This window comes from Manis javanica, chromosome 8, assembly GCF_040802235.1.
Source record: "Manis javanica isolate MJ-LG chromosome 8, MJ_LKY, whole genome shotgun sequence".
Taxonomy (NCBI): Eukaryota; Metazoa; Chordata; class Mammalia; order Pholidota; family Manidae; genus Manis; species Manis javanica.
The window spans coordinates 111,519,394-111,533,006 of NC_133163.1; the positions used below are offsets into that span (position 1 = coordinate 111,519,394).

General features: G+C 46.6%; 1 protein-coding gene and 1 long non-coding RNA gene across 5 annotated transcripts in view; one reads left to right on the top strand and one right to left on the bottom strand.

Moving 5' to 3' along the window:
• TLN2 (talin 2) overlaps nt 1–13,613 on the top strand; it is a 440,089-nt gene that overhangs the window by 42,386 nt on the left and 384,090 nt on the right. The window lies entirely within an intron of this gene.
• Nucleotides 1,951–13,123, bottom strand: LOC140843175 (uncharacterized). The gene is made up of 3 exons (XR_012120727.1): nt 11,822–13,123; nt 8,441–8,601; nt 1,951–7,990 (listed from the first exon to the last, which is right to left on the bottom strand). It is a non-coding gene; the product is annotated as an uncharacterized lncRNA (long non-coding RNA).

Below are 13,613 nucleotides of genomic sequence, written 5' to 3' on the forward strand. Positions count from 1 at the left end.
CTAAACTTGGTATTCAATGATGTCATGTTGGTAGCTTAAATTGTCTATGGTGTGAGTATTTACACCATGGAAATTTGCAAACTTGCCCACAGGCAGGACCTGATTTCTTATTTTTATCTACTGCTTGGACCAGTTATCAGTTTTATGTGTGTTCACACTAAGGGCATAAATAACTTTAGAAACCTTTAAATAACATTCACGTGAGAGGCTGACAACGTGGAATGGTTGTTTTTTTAAAGTAATTCTGTTTTTCTGAAAAATGGGTGTGGTACTTCCTACTTCCCAGAGGAAAAATTATGCCTTTCTCATTGAAAAGGAGCTTAAATATTTCAAAGATACGTACTTAGACCAAATGATTTCACTCAGCTGTGGAGTATAACAACAAAAGCAAGACTGAAGGAACAGAACAGCAGGCTCACAGAACCCAAGAATGGACTAACGTTACCAAAGGGAAAGGGGTATTGTAGCGCAGAGAGGACAAGTAGTGACTCTATAGCATCTTGCTATGCTGATGGACAGTGACTGCAGTGTGGTGTGTGTGGGAGACTTAATAATATGCTTGATGTAGTAACCACAATGTTGCTCATGTGAAACCTGAGCGTAAGATTGTATATCAATGGAACCTTAATAAAAAAAAGATGTACTTAGCCTTTGAAAACACTTTGCTATTGTAACAAATTTAACACAGTAGCTTAAAACTACACAGATTTATTCTTACATTTCTGGAGGTCAGAACTTAAATCAAGGTCAGCTGGGCTGTGCTCCTTTTGGAGGTTCTAGGGGGAGAATCTGTTTTCTTGTCCTCTCTAGTTTCTAGAGGCCACTAGCATTCCTTGGCCTGTGGCCCCATCTTTCATCTTCAGAACCAGCAGCATAGCCTCTTCCAAGCTCGTTCTATCACATCTATTTCCATTATCACGTCCTCTTCCTTCTGACCTTGACCATTCTTGTAAAGACACTGCTTCCATTGGGCCCACTAATCCAGGATAATCTCCCCATTTTAACCTCCCCTTTTAATCACATCTACAAAGTCCCTTTTGCCATGTTAGGTACTACTAGGTTTTGGGGATAGGGACATGGGCATCTTTGGGGGGCTGGTATTCAGCCTACCACAGTTGATAAATTTAATAACAAGTTTGTTATTCTTTAAAAATCCAGTTTAATAAATGTCTTCTAGTGTTTTGATTATAAGGTTTGGTATTGTCCATGTCCTTCCTGCTTCCTTAACTGGGTCTAATATAGTTTTATCACCATTAACAAACTCTGTTGGACAGTGACCTTTAACGGTCCTGCATCCTTTGTTAAACTTCGGCAATCGAAAAATGTGTTGGGCTATGAATGAGCTTTCAATTAAAGCTATAAAGGAGGATTTATTTTCCTGTTCGGCAATTTTCATGCCTGGCTACCTCAAGAGGACATAATCAAAACCCACTAAAATCCCAAAACACAAACTTGAAGGAGCATTGTGAAAAGAGTCGGGTGTGAATTCACTGCTCTCATTTTCCCTGGGTTTACTTGCTGGGTGGAGAGTCTGGAGATTGAGTTTATAGAGTGCTTGTAAAATGGGAATCTGGGATCTCAATTCATCTGTTGGTGTCCACAGAATTCATTGTCTATTCAAGAAACCTTTACTGAGCCTGTGTGGATGTGAGCCTTGAAGGGACCTTAACAGTGAATGGTGTGGTGGAGCAGGGGGACCTGCACAGGAGACGGGGGAGGCGTGGCCAGGGAGGGAGGAGGGAATGGGAGTGCTGAGAGGGTGGCTGAGGTTAGGAATTCTTATTATTGCTGAGAGGACAGGATGAGGGGGTCTTAGAAGCGGCCTTTGCCTTTAAAGATGTGAGGTCGCTGGTTGCCTTAGCTGTGTGTCTATGGAGGTGACGAATCCCAGGAGAACCACGTCTTCAGATGGCCTCAGCCCTGTGGATGGTATGGTTCTTAACTGTTAACATCAGACATACATTCTATAAAGGAGGCACAATAATAATCTCTATTTTTAATTAGACTTTCATCTTAGAGCTTTTGTGAATCCCCAAATTTGTAAATGCTTTTATTAATACATAATTTTCTCCATAAAATAGAGTAGTGTAGACTTTGAAGATTATGAATCAGTTTATTTTTGCTTTCCAAAAGACAATCATTTCTTAGTGTTTGCTTTCTCTGTTTCCAACACCATCTTTATGCATTCAGTAACTAGTTCAGTCAACAGTTCTTAATATCAGTTTTGTGACTCAGTGTGTCACAACCAATTGTAAGGACTGTTGAAGTAATTTGCTAGTAATTTTTGGTTAAGGTGCTAAGCTTTGTGGATGACCTACTGGAAAAGAGGAAGTGAGGTGATTCCTATGAGATTGCTTTTCCCTTGTATGGCTTCCATCATTCTTTGAGTGGGGCAGGAGGAGGAGAAATGGAGCAAGCTGCTGATGGGGATGCACATAGTGGTGTTTGGTCTTGGCACAGGGAAATAGGGTTGTACAGCCTTGCCTGTTATTGTGTGTGTGTGTGCACGCGTGTGTGTGTGCATGGGAAACCGCTTGGCCCTAGTGAGGAACTACAAAGAACCGCAGCTTATGCTTTAACAAAATGATAATTACCATGAATCATGGCCATGGAGTTGCCAAGAGACTGCTCAGTGTCGAATTCTAGGACAGGAGAGAGAGTGCCCGGCTTAGAGAAGCCAGGATCAGGGAGACCTTTTTGGAGGAACTGACCTTTAGGAGTTGAACTGAATGTGTTGAGATGCCCGGGAGGCAACACCTGCCCATGAGACAAGTGGCGACCCCAGGCCTCCAGAGCAGGAGTCCTCATCCCTATCTGTGGACTTTGTGACAGTGCAGAGACCTCCACCTTCACTTTGGAGGTCCTGATTCTGCATTAGCAAATAACAACCTACCTCCCCACCCCAGATGAACCTGATGTATATGCTTGGGTTGATTCCACATTCCTTTGAGGGTTGTGGAGGGACAAGAGGTATCACAGTTTCATCACTGGACCTCTGAAGGAACAAGCAGATTTTCACACATGTATTCTCCCATGCACGCATTCAGACACGGGCAGGTACATGCACCCTTTCATGTAGCATTTGTTTGACTATAATCAGGTCTTACATGTGTAAATGCAGCTCTAAGAAAGAAATGTTGGAATTTATAATGTGCTGTTCCAATAGTTAAATGTCTTATTCAGCTCTACAAATTAAAGTGCTATAGTCTTGTCTTTTTCTTGATACTGAACTCTGAAGCCTTAAACTCCTAATAGTCAGTGTGGAGTTTTCAAAGAGTGCTTAACTCCTCTTTAGTGAGCTCTGGTATTACTTGAATCTTTTCTGTTGTTGTTTTTTTCTTCTTGATATGATTGTGTCTTTTAAATCGCTGGAGTATCCTGTATTCCTTTACCTGCTGGCAAACCAGCTGGATCTTGGAAAGGGTGAGACCTATTTTCTTTATTCCTTATTACAGAAGGAACAGTAGCTAAGGAGTTGGAAGATCTGGGTTCTATTCATGGTTCTGTTACTCACTTTTGTGACTTGGCCAATTCATCTTACATCTCTGAGCTTCATTTTTCCTGTAAAAGAATGAATGGAACCTTACTTGATGTTCTCTAAGGTTTTGAAAACTATAAGATACATATGTGTTTTATACTATTAGATCTAATGTTTTTAATAATTCTTGAGTATCTCTGCAACACAAGGGTTAGACCAGGGACCGCCAGGAAATCAAAGACAGGTAAGACATGCTCCTAGCTTAAATAAATATTCTACCTAAAATAACGTGCAGATACACTCAGAATTAAATAACGTAAGATTAACCGTTCAAGTCAGTTAAATAGCAAACTAAAGATCTGACTTGATTGGTTGGCGGATGCATGGGCTAGATCAGCATTTCACCAACTCTTCTGTGGACCATCAGTTCTGCAATATGGACATTAGGTTTTCCTCCACAAACAGGTCCCTAAGTCAGTTGCGTTTAGAAAATGCTGGGTGAAACAAAACCAAACAGTTTAAAGATTCTGAGAAGATCTGTAATAAATCCATAATGAATGTATGCATGATTGGGGTCCTAGACTTTATTGTCAAAGAAACCCTTCATTTCTTTTTTAGAGCTCATGGACTACTCATTCATTGAATGCAGTACAATTTGGAAAGTTAGTGCTAACGATAAGTGTTAAGAGTTTAAAGTGGAGAGAGACAGGCTTGAGCTGGATGGCCAGGTGAAGTTTTAAGGAGATGCTGGAGTTGGGGCTGAGTGCTTGAGTGCTGGGGTGGCTTTGCAGAGCTGCGGGGGATTTGGGCGTATGTGCAAACCAGCGTGTGGCTGAGTTGTCCTGAACAGAGAGGTGCAAAGGACCCCTAACACTGTCCTCAGAGCCTTATCAGACTCAGTCTTGTCTCGGAAGCCCTCCTTTGGCAGTTAATCCCTCTGAAGTTCTGAGTGCCCTGAGGGTGTGAGGGGAAGTCCCTTCCTACTCCTTTCACTGGAGTGCCTCTCAGTGTTTGCTCCTGCTGTATCCAGTAGCAACCAGCTGATTGCTAGCCTCCCCACTTCCTTAATGTGCTGCTGTGCGGGGGTTAGGGCACCAAACTGGAAGTTGGCCGCAACTCACCCTTGGTGGGCGGGGACTGAGGGTGGCCCATGGACTGCCTGTACTGAGTCACCTTACCCCTCCCCAGAGCCACTGAAGCCGAATCCTTAGGGAAGGGGCCCAGGAATCTGTATCTGTAACAAGCCATAAGGCCGTGGAGTTAGAACTTGGAGCCAAACCAGCCTGGCTCTGCTTGGGCCCAGGGAGCCTGCACAGACTCACTTGACATGAGATTTTGGTGAACCCATTAGGTGTGGAGTTACCCTGGGGAAGGCTTGGGAGATCTGTGTGCTATTGACTCCAGTGAAGTCTGGCAGTGAAGAATTACAGAGTTCCCAGATGTTAAGGCCCTAATTCCATATAGCTTCTCTCAAACAAGTACATCCCAAGTCTTTATAAAATTAGGCAGCAGTTACTGAATTGAGTCACTCATTTGCAAATGTAGTTATAGAAATGCGTGATCATATTAGGGCAACCTGGGGAGGGATGAGCTGGCTGGCCATGGGCAAGGTGGAAGGGACCTCGTCTCCTCAGCTGCTTCTGTGTTTGCTCTTCCCTGTGTCCTCCCAGTCTTGTGTTTCTCTCACGAAACCTGTGTGGAATTATTTGTTGCAGAGAGATGACAGTTTGATTACTTCCGATTAAGGGCTAGAACACTTGACATCCATGAGAGGAAAAGACATTATATTTCTATCACATGATGCAACATATGATTGCATTTATTTTTAATCACAGATGATTTTATTATATTTTTTAAAGGGCAGCATAGCTATTTAACACTGAAATTCAAAATATTTGAACTAAGCTTTGGTTGTTTAGGAATAATTCAGGGAGGGGTCTCCAGACTGACCACCCTTGTTATCCCAAATTTGAAGCAAGAAAGTAATTTAAAAGCCCAACACCAGAATCCAAATACTGTTAAATGTTAAAATGCAATGTATCTCATTAGCAAACAACTAAGGTGGAGCATTCTTTTCCTATTTCTTCGCTCTTATTTGTCTAGGAGGCTTTTTCTTCAGGGACAGAGGACATGATTTGCATAATTTTGCAACACAACTAGCTTCTTATTCTTCACCCCTTGGTGGTGTCTTAGCTTTGCTGTTTTAGGGGGAAATTGGCTTTTGATGTGTAGCAAAAATGATAACCAATTTTAATATGAAATGTTGAATGCTGGACATTAAACTCCTGGGCGATAGGAAAAATAGTGTGTCATGATGCATTAGTTTTTAAGACCTGAAATGATGTGGCTTAACTTATTAAGAGACGATGCCTTAGAGATACACCACCTCTTAAAGGGGGGCACCCAAATGGATGGTGAGTAATATGTGGGGGTGGGTGCCTGGTGCCGTAGCTCCTTTGGGGGGTCTGAGGAGGTTTGGGTGTAACTGACTCCTCTGGTGGTCTGCATCAGTGTGGTCCCATTGCTGGCGTTCTGGTTCTTCCCTCATCTGCCAGGAGCCTTGGAGCTGAAGGAGATGCGGGATCCGCCAGGAAGGTCAGCTAGCACAAGGCAGGGGAGTTTGGAAATCACAGCACCTGCTCTGTCAGGGCCAGCCCAGTGTTGAGAGCCACTGGCCCCAGAATGCCAAGTTCCCTTTCAAAACAAAGACCAACAAAACCTGGGCAGGAGCTACGCATAGAAAGGATGAGAATGCCAGGAAGGGCTTGTGTTTCTAGGCCGGTATTCATAGCCAGAGATGCGTGGATCCATGACTTTCTGTTTCCTTTAATCCCTACTCTCCCCTACACTTCCTTCTTGCTGTTTCTTCCCTGTCCTGGTTGTAAAAGGATTTGGGTTCTCTGCCGAGTTCTGCCACACAGTTTACCCTTTGTGATGCTACTTGCAACCTTCAGTGACCCCAGCTGCTTCTGTAGCTGGGCCCCACCTCCCCTTTCTCATGTCCTTTTCTACTTTCCCCTGCAGGAGCCTTGCTCTGGTCAGCTCGATTCCCAGCTGATCTTTCAATGTGTCTTTAGAGTCCTTATCCTTCAGCCTTTATTCAGAAGAGACCCATTGTCTGGAATGTTCTCCCCACAGACCGCTTGCTCCCTTTAAATACCAGATCCTACTCAGACAGAGGCAGGAGACTGGCATGGCTCAGGTGTATTAGACTATTACAAAGTAAACAAGCAAGTTCAGAAGCCGATGGTGTATCAAAATCACTATTTATGCAAGACTGATTTCTTGGTTTAACTTGAGAACAAGTTTAATTTGTATATAAATCTTCAGCATAGACAGACCCCCTCAGAATATAAAGTTGTGTGTTCAGCTTTTTTTCACCTCATATGACCTTGTGAGCTTTCCCCACATCATTAAATAGTCCTCATGACACATTTTTTTTAAGCCCAAAGCTTGCCTTCAGTGTGTGATATGTCGTCTAGGGATCCCTTCCTTTAGAATTACCTGAGTTTTTGCCAAACCTGAGGACTCCTGGGCCCCGTGCAGGCCCGGGGTGGAATCCAGGAGTGGAATGGAAATCACTGGTGTGATTCTGAGGCACATGAGGTTGGAGAATGTCTGCTTCAGACCCACCCCCGGAGCCCACCACATGGTGGTGTGAGGGGTAATTGTGCCCACTTAGCAGCCTGGGCAGGGAAGGGCCAAGGAGAGCCTAGGTCCTTCGGGGGAGCTGTCTGCACATCCTGGCCATCCGGCGAGAGAGCCTGCTGCTGCCTCTAGTCTTTGTGCCCTTTGCACGGTTTGTTGTCTTCCAAATACTTTGCAGCCCTGACTCTGTGTGTTATTTTTTTGACTGCACATAGCAGCCATAACTCATGTCCTGAAATCTGTTTTATGTCAAACACCCTCCAAGGTAGGTGACGTAGAACGTTAGGTCAGGTGTCAGTTTGACACGATCCCTGGTCTGGGGCCTCCAGGGTCTGAGGATGGAGGCGCTGTGTGAATAGGTGTGATACCACTGTGTGCGTGGGTGGGAAAACACCTCATTCCAAAAGGAATGGAATTGTCTTTCTCTCTTTGTTGTCCTTCACCCATTTCTGGGCTTTTCATTGGCCTGGAAGCGAGTTCAGAGCCCTAAGGCCTGGTTTCCCCTTCAGAAAAAGAAGTTATGCCAACTGCAGAGATGGCGTGGGGCTTTCACCAGCCTGGAGGCCTCCTGGCATGTGGAGATGAGCTTTCTTGCCTCCTTGGACTCTGTTCTTGGGAGGTTTCGAAGCCTGTTGGGGGCTGAGTATACGATGATGCCAGGGCCTTTGGACACGAAGGGAGAAGGAAAGTTTGGTGTCAGGGGTGTGTTTGCGGGACGTTCTGAGGCTGGGATGGTGGGAACCAGGTGGGCACAGAGGCCGGCTTCCCAAGCCCCCGGTCTGCCCCTTCCTGGTCTTGCTTTCCATCCATGTGTTGCTGATCTGTTTTCCTCGTAACCTGGACATTATTAGCAGCAGCAGATACCTGTCCCAGGAAGTTACAGATGAATCAGACAAAAGAGAGAAAAAAACTTAGCTAAACAGGAAAGAGGAAGTACATTGGTCAGTCCAAAAAAAAAAATTGGTAAAATACACATACATTTTAGCACTTTAGCCCTTTTTAAGTGTACAGCTCAGCGGCCTAAGTAATTCATGTTGTTGCCCAGCCGTCACCACTTTCTATCTTCAGGACTTTTTCATCACCCCAAACTGAAACACTATTCCCATCAAACACTAACTCCTCAATCCTCCAGCCTCTCAGCCCTTGGCACCCACTGCTCTACTTGGTATTTCTATGAATTTGCACACACTATGTACCTCATAAGTAGAATCATAAAATAGTTTTCTTTTTATGCCTGGCTTTTTTTAGTAAGTTCGCACTTTTCTCTGTTGATAAGTAAGCCCTGTGGCTAAAGTAGAAGGGAATAGACTCAACTTTTCTCTGGTGGATGTCGTCTTCCCTTCCCCTGGCCCGTCCTCAGTGTCCAGAGCAGCCAGGTTATTGCCCCGCTTTAGCTAATCCTCTGTGTGGAAGGAGCTGACAGCTGGGGGCTCCCAAAGTTTGCTTGCTGCTGTTGTCAGGCTTTCGTGTTTTCTCTGGAATGTTAAACTAAGGTTACTGGATACAATACAGGCTTCACAGTTGAAATTAAATCTCAGAGAAGCAGCAAAAACTTTTTTTTTGTATAGGTTCATCCCAAATATTGCACAGGACCTAGTTATATGAAGGAATTATTTGTGGTTTCTCTGCAGTACAGATTGAACTAGGTTTTCTATATTTTGTTTGCTAAATCTGGGCACCCCAATGGTGAACCTAAAATGATTCATCAGAAAAGGCCATGTAGTCGGCTAGAAAGGTCTTTGGAAGATGGGTGGATTTGATGGTAGGTGAGGAGTGCAGTGATTTGGTGTTGCCATCTTTTGGTAGAATATTAAAAAATGGATCCAAAAAGTTGGATGTAAAATAATTGCACAGACTACCATCGGTTGTGTCTGCAGATAAAAAGGCAGCAAGTACCTGCTGATTAAAATATGATCTGCATGTGGCAAGTGACAAAATTAGGGGTCCTGATATGAGGTCATTTCTTCCTGTGCAGGCACCGGGATGCCTGACCCCCAGCAGGGATCCTGGGAGAGAGTGGTTGAAGGGTTCCCCAGCCAGCTGTGCATCTAACCCTGGCCACGGTTCCTCTTGCTGAGTGACTGAGCCCAGCTGCAGAGAGGTGGTTTTATGCAGTATGAAAAATTGAAACTTAACTCTTGTTTCCCTCTGGTCCTTTCCTGTTTAACAGTCAGCTGTCCTCATTTTGTTCTTTTTGGTGGTACTTTGAATGAGGCTTTCATGTGAGAATTCAACAAAAATACAACTGGTGCTTGTCTTCCCTGAGTAAGTCAGGCTGGCACAGAATCTCATTCTTTCTGTTTTCTTGTGGCTGTTTCACTTAGCCCTCCCTGCTGGTTTTAGGTTCTTGGGCTGGCTTGCTTTCTCCTCAGTGTATGGAGGACAAAAAATAATAGTTTTCAGGGCTTAGAAATGCTGGGAACTCTTCCTGTAGCTGCTGGTGGGTAGGTGGAGAATTCAGTGTTTGGTGCTGTTCTCTGCAGGCCAGGTCCACCTAACAATGCCATCCTTGGCCCCCAGCAGCCCGTGGAGAGCTGGGGGGGCTGCCCGCTGAAGAAACTTCCCGAGGCTCGGAAAACATGGGCGCACATGATTCGCTGTTCACAGCACAGGCGTATACACTTCATTTTGAGGTTTTGAAGCCTCAGCAATTTGTGGCTCATTTTGGCCTTTTATTTCCCCAAGGACTCAACTCTGTATTCCGGATGTTTCCTTTCCACTGATGTCAGTTTGTAGAGCCCTCCTCAAGCAAATGTTTGTGTGTGAGGGAGGCAGAAATGGGAGAAAAAGGGAGGCCTTGGGACCCTGAGACTGGGCTTCAACTGCTGCCCCCAAACACGGGGAGGCCAGGCCCTGACATTTTATGCCCAGTGCTGCCTGCCAGCCTCTAGGCTCACTGGGGGAGTCTGGTCAGCTGTGATGAATGGCACCTGGGGCCTGTCTCTTGCAGGGCTGCTGGTTCTCTGGCCAGGAGCCCCAGTGAGAACTTGGGAACACCTGGGTAGGGACACCAGCTGGCAGGAGCCTCAGAGCAAATGCCTTAAAACTTGGGTGCTGCATTTGCCCCACCACCTCTCCTGGTTTCCTTCTGGCTCACCTACGTAGGACTTCAGCTTGACCCTGGGAGGGCAGGGCTTGGGTGGGAGTGGGGTCTAGTTCTGAGCACTCAGGTCTGGCTCCTTAGTTTGGCTCAGACCCCGGGAGGCTTGTTTCTTTTATTCAGTCCTTTAGAGAGACAATGCCCCAAGGTAGCCTAGTAAGGACTGGATAGCTTGGGATGAAAGTTTGAGGAGGTGGCATCCCCAGAGCATTGTTGCCAGGGCCCAGTCTTCGTTGCCACGTGTGATGGGGAGCAGCGGGGAGAGAAGAGAGGCTGTAGCATCTTCTCCATCTCCCTACTACTCCAGGCCCTCTAGACGGATGTGTCCCCTGCTTCTGCTATTCCCGAGGGGCTGAGGGCATCAAACACGCTGGGGAAATATTTGAGGTAGGGGGTGGTGTGGGCAGTGTGTCTGTTACTAAGCACAATGGTTTGAGCAAAGGAGGGAGAAAAATAACTTTTTAAAGGGAACAGTCTGATTTACTGCTCTTTTCAGAGGATCTGTCATGGACACAGGATGCCCCTGCTGAGAGAAATACACAGAAGCAGTGAGACCCTGACTCTACTTACAGGGGTTTATAGGGTGATGGGGAAGAAAAATCCCCGTGACTTGCAGGTCATGACGGAGGTGCCCCCCAGGGGGGGAAGTGGTGGACTGCTGGGCTGCTGGGCGTGGGGTTCGTGGAGGTACAGCTTCCGCTGAGCCTCGACGGTTCTGTAAGCTGTCAGAAAGCCCCATGAGGACCCTCTGGATGGGGGGGCACTGAATGAGCAAAGGAAGGTAGGAAGGCACAGTGGGGAAAAAATCAGGGAGCACAAAGGTGGTTAAAAGATGGGGGCTGTGAACTGATGGGCTATGATCATTTATTTTTTACCACAAGCCTAGTGTCAAGTTAGATGTCAGTTGGAAAACTTTAAAAAGGTAACCTATACCTTTTGCCCCTACTCTTTAACTTCCACTGTTAGCCCTTCTGAGAACACCATTCTGTAGGCTTCCAATAACCCTTTGGGGGCCAAATCTTACTGCTTAGTCCAGCCTTGCCTTCCCGTTTTGCTGTTTATCATCCTTTTCTCTGCTCACCCTCACCTTTCTGCCTCCGGGACCCCTTACAGCTGTGCCCTGCCTTCTGGGACCGCTCTCTCTCTGCCGTCCCTCTTGTCTCCTTGCATATGTACGGGTGCTCCCCAGGCTCCTGTCCTCCGCGCCTGACCACCCGCACCCCCTTCCTGCTCCCTTTGCTGAGGACTTGGTCTCACCCAGGTCCAGAGTGTGCCTGCTGGCTGGCTGCTTTTCGGCAAGCTCCCTTTTCCATACTGGTGTAGCCAGCAGAGCTGGGAGTTAGGATTCTGCAGTTGTGAACCCCTGAAACTCAGAGAACTGCAGATCATTCCACAACTATCTATATTAAGTACCCTCTGTGTGCAAGCTTCAGGGAAGACAGTCTAGGTCGCCTAGTCAATACCTGTTTCCCCTCCAGCCTTCTGTTTGGAGGGCCTCATTCCTTGAAAGCTCTGAATGAGATCTAAATATCTAAGAAGACTAAACCCCCACTTGTCCTTTTCTATAACTTCAGACTTATGTCCCTTAGCCTTACCTGGCCTTGTTCTCCCTGGCAATTTGAGAAGAGGTGGAGAGTGTCTCATCAGATCTGCAGAGCTGTTGCACAGCAGCTTCAGCCACACAGGAGACAGACCTGCTCTGGAGTGGATCTGCCACTTGGGTTAGAATGTGGAGGTGGGCCCAAGGGATTTGTGTGTTCTCTGGGTCTGCATCTTGCACCGGCAACTTTGAATTTGACACCCTGTCACTTAGTTAGTGCCTGGAAACCCTGAAACTATTCCTGGTATTTGTAGTTCACATCGGGTAGGCTTAGGTGGTATTTATAGCACTCCCAAGACAAGTTATTGCCAGAGGAGGTAGTGACACTTACCATGTGCATGTAGGAGACACAGAGCTGAGTATATGCTTCTAGCTAATTTTAGATTCCCAGGGGCTGGGGATGGGAACTAGGGCTTATCACATAGTCAGTATGCTTTCAGAGACTCTGATCTCTTTGGGAGACTGGAAGTACAGACATTTATGGCCATTTCTGTTCCTGGGCTTTGTATTACCCCAGGGTATTGTCTGAGCCAGTGTCTCACTGTCGGGTTTTCCTTAGCACTATCCCCTCCTGCTGACTTTTGGGAGGAAAGAGGGAATGCAATGGCTCCTTGACTTCCTAGCATTTGGTCACAAAGCTGTGCAATGGAGGTTCAGGGTGGGAGAGGATTTGATAGTAGGACATCATGCCTTATAAACTAAGTCTTACAACTTGTGAGTATTTGACATGCTGTTTAGCTTGCCCATATGCTGTCTACTCTTACCAGAGGGGGATCTCCTTGGGGTTTGCTGGAGACTTAGGCGCTTCAAATTCATTATGGCAGAAGCAGATGTGACTGTGTAGAGGATCTGGGCCTTCTCTCGGGTCAGGCCTTGCTGGCAGAAGAGCCTTTTCAAATGACCTGCCACCCTGGGAGTGTGGCTCTGCCCAGGGAGAGCTCCTGCTGTCACTGGTGTAAGGGAGCGTGGAGGGGCAGGAAGCTGACTGGTTTGTGTTGGCACTGGCCACCATCTCTAGGTTATAAAGCCACGCAAGCTGAGGGATTTGACAAAGGGGAGATGTGTGAGAGTGTGTATAGGTGACACACTTCCCTGCACCTTTGTGGGGCCAGGTTCAGGAGCCCTGGAGGTTTGGAGGGAGGGTAACCGGGTCACATTTTGCCCATATCACTACTTGGCTTCGGGCAGTCCTCTTTCATTTGTCATCTTCTTTGAGCACCCAGGGCAGACTCCCTGTTTGTTCTTTTGTGTGCCTTGTAATGACTCCAGCTACCTGTCCTGGTATAAATAGCCTTAGTCTGCGAGCAGGTCTGCCAGAAGCTGGGAAAAAATGTTCCCTCAAAAGTTGGTGTGACAGTCCAGTCTGACCCACTGTTGCTCAGGAACAGTTGTCTGACCCGGCTGCCCTCTCTCTGGGTTTGGATATACTCATAGGAGGCAACAATGGAGCCTTTATTGGCCGGCAGCTCCCAGAGCAGCCCTGCTGTGGCCGCGCTGGCATCGCCGTTGGAGCAAGGGCTTGCGTAGGGATGGCGAGTGGGGACAAAGCTTGCTCTATACCCACGCATTTTTCCAGTTTCTCTCCATGCTGAGGATCGTGCAGGGTCATCCCCACCCCCTGCCCCTATTCCTTGAGACAGACATTAGAAATGGCAAGTTTGCGATCTCTTTCACACTGGGAACTTGGGCCCTTCTGTGGTTCTGGTTTCTCTTTCTTAGCTGGGCCTGCCTCCTGAGAAATGGCACATGGATCCTTTGTTGATAAAGAGATGTGTCTCCTTGGTCTG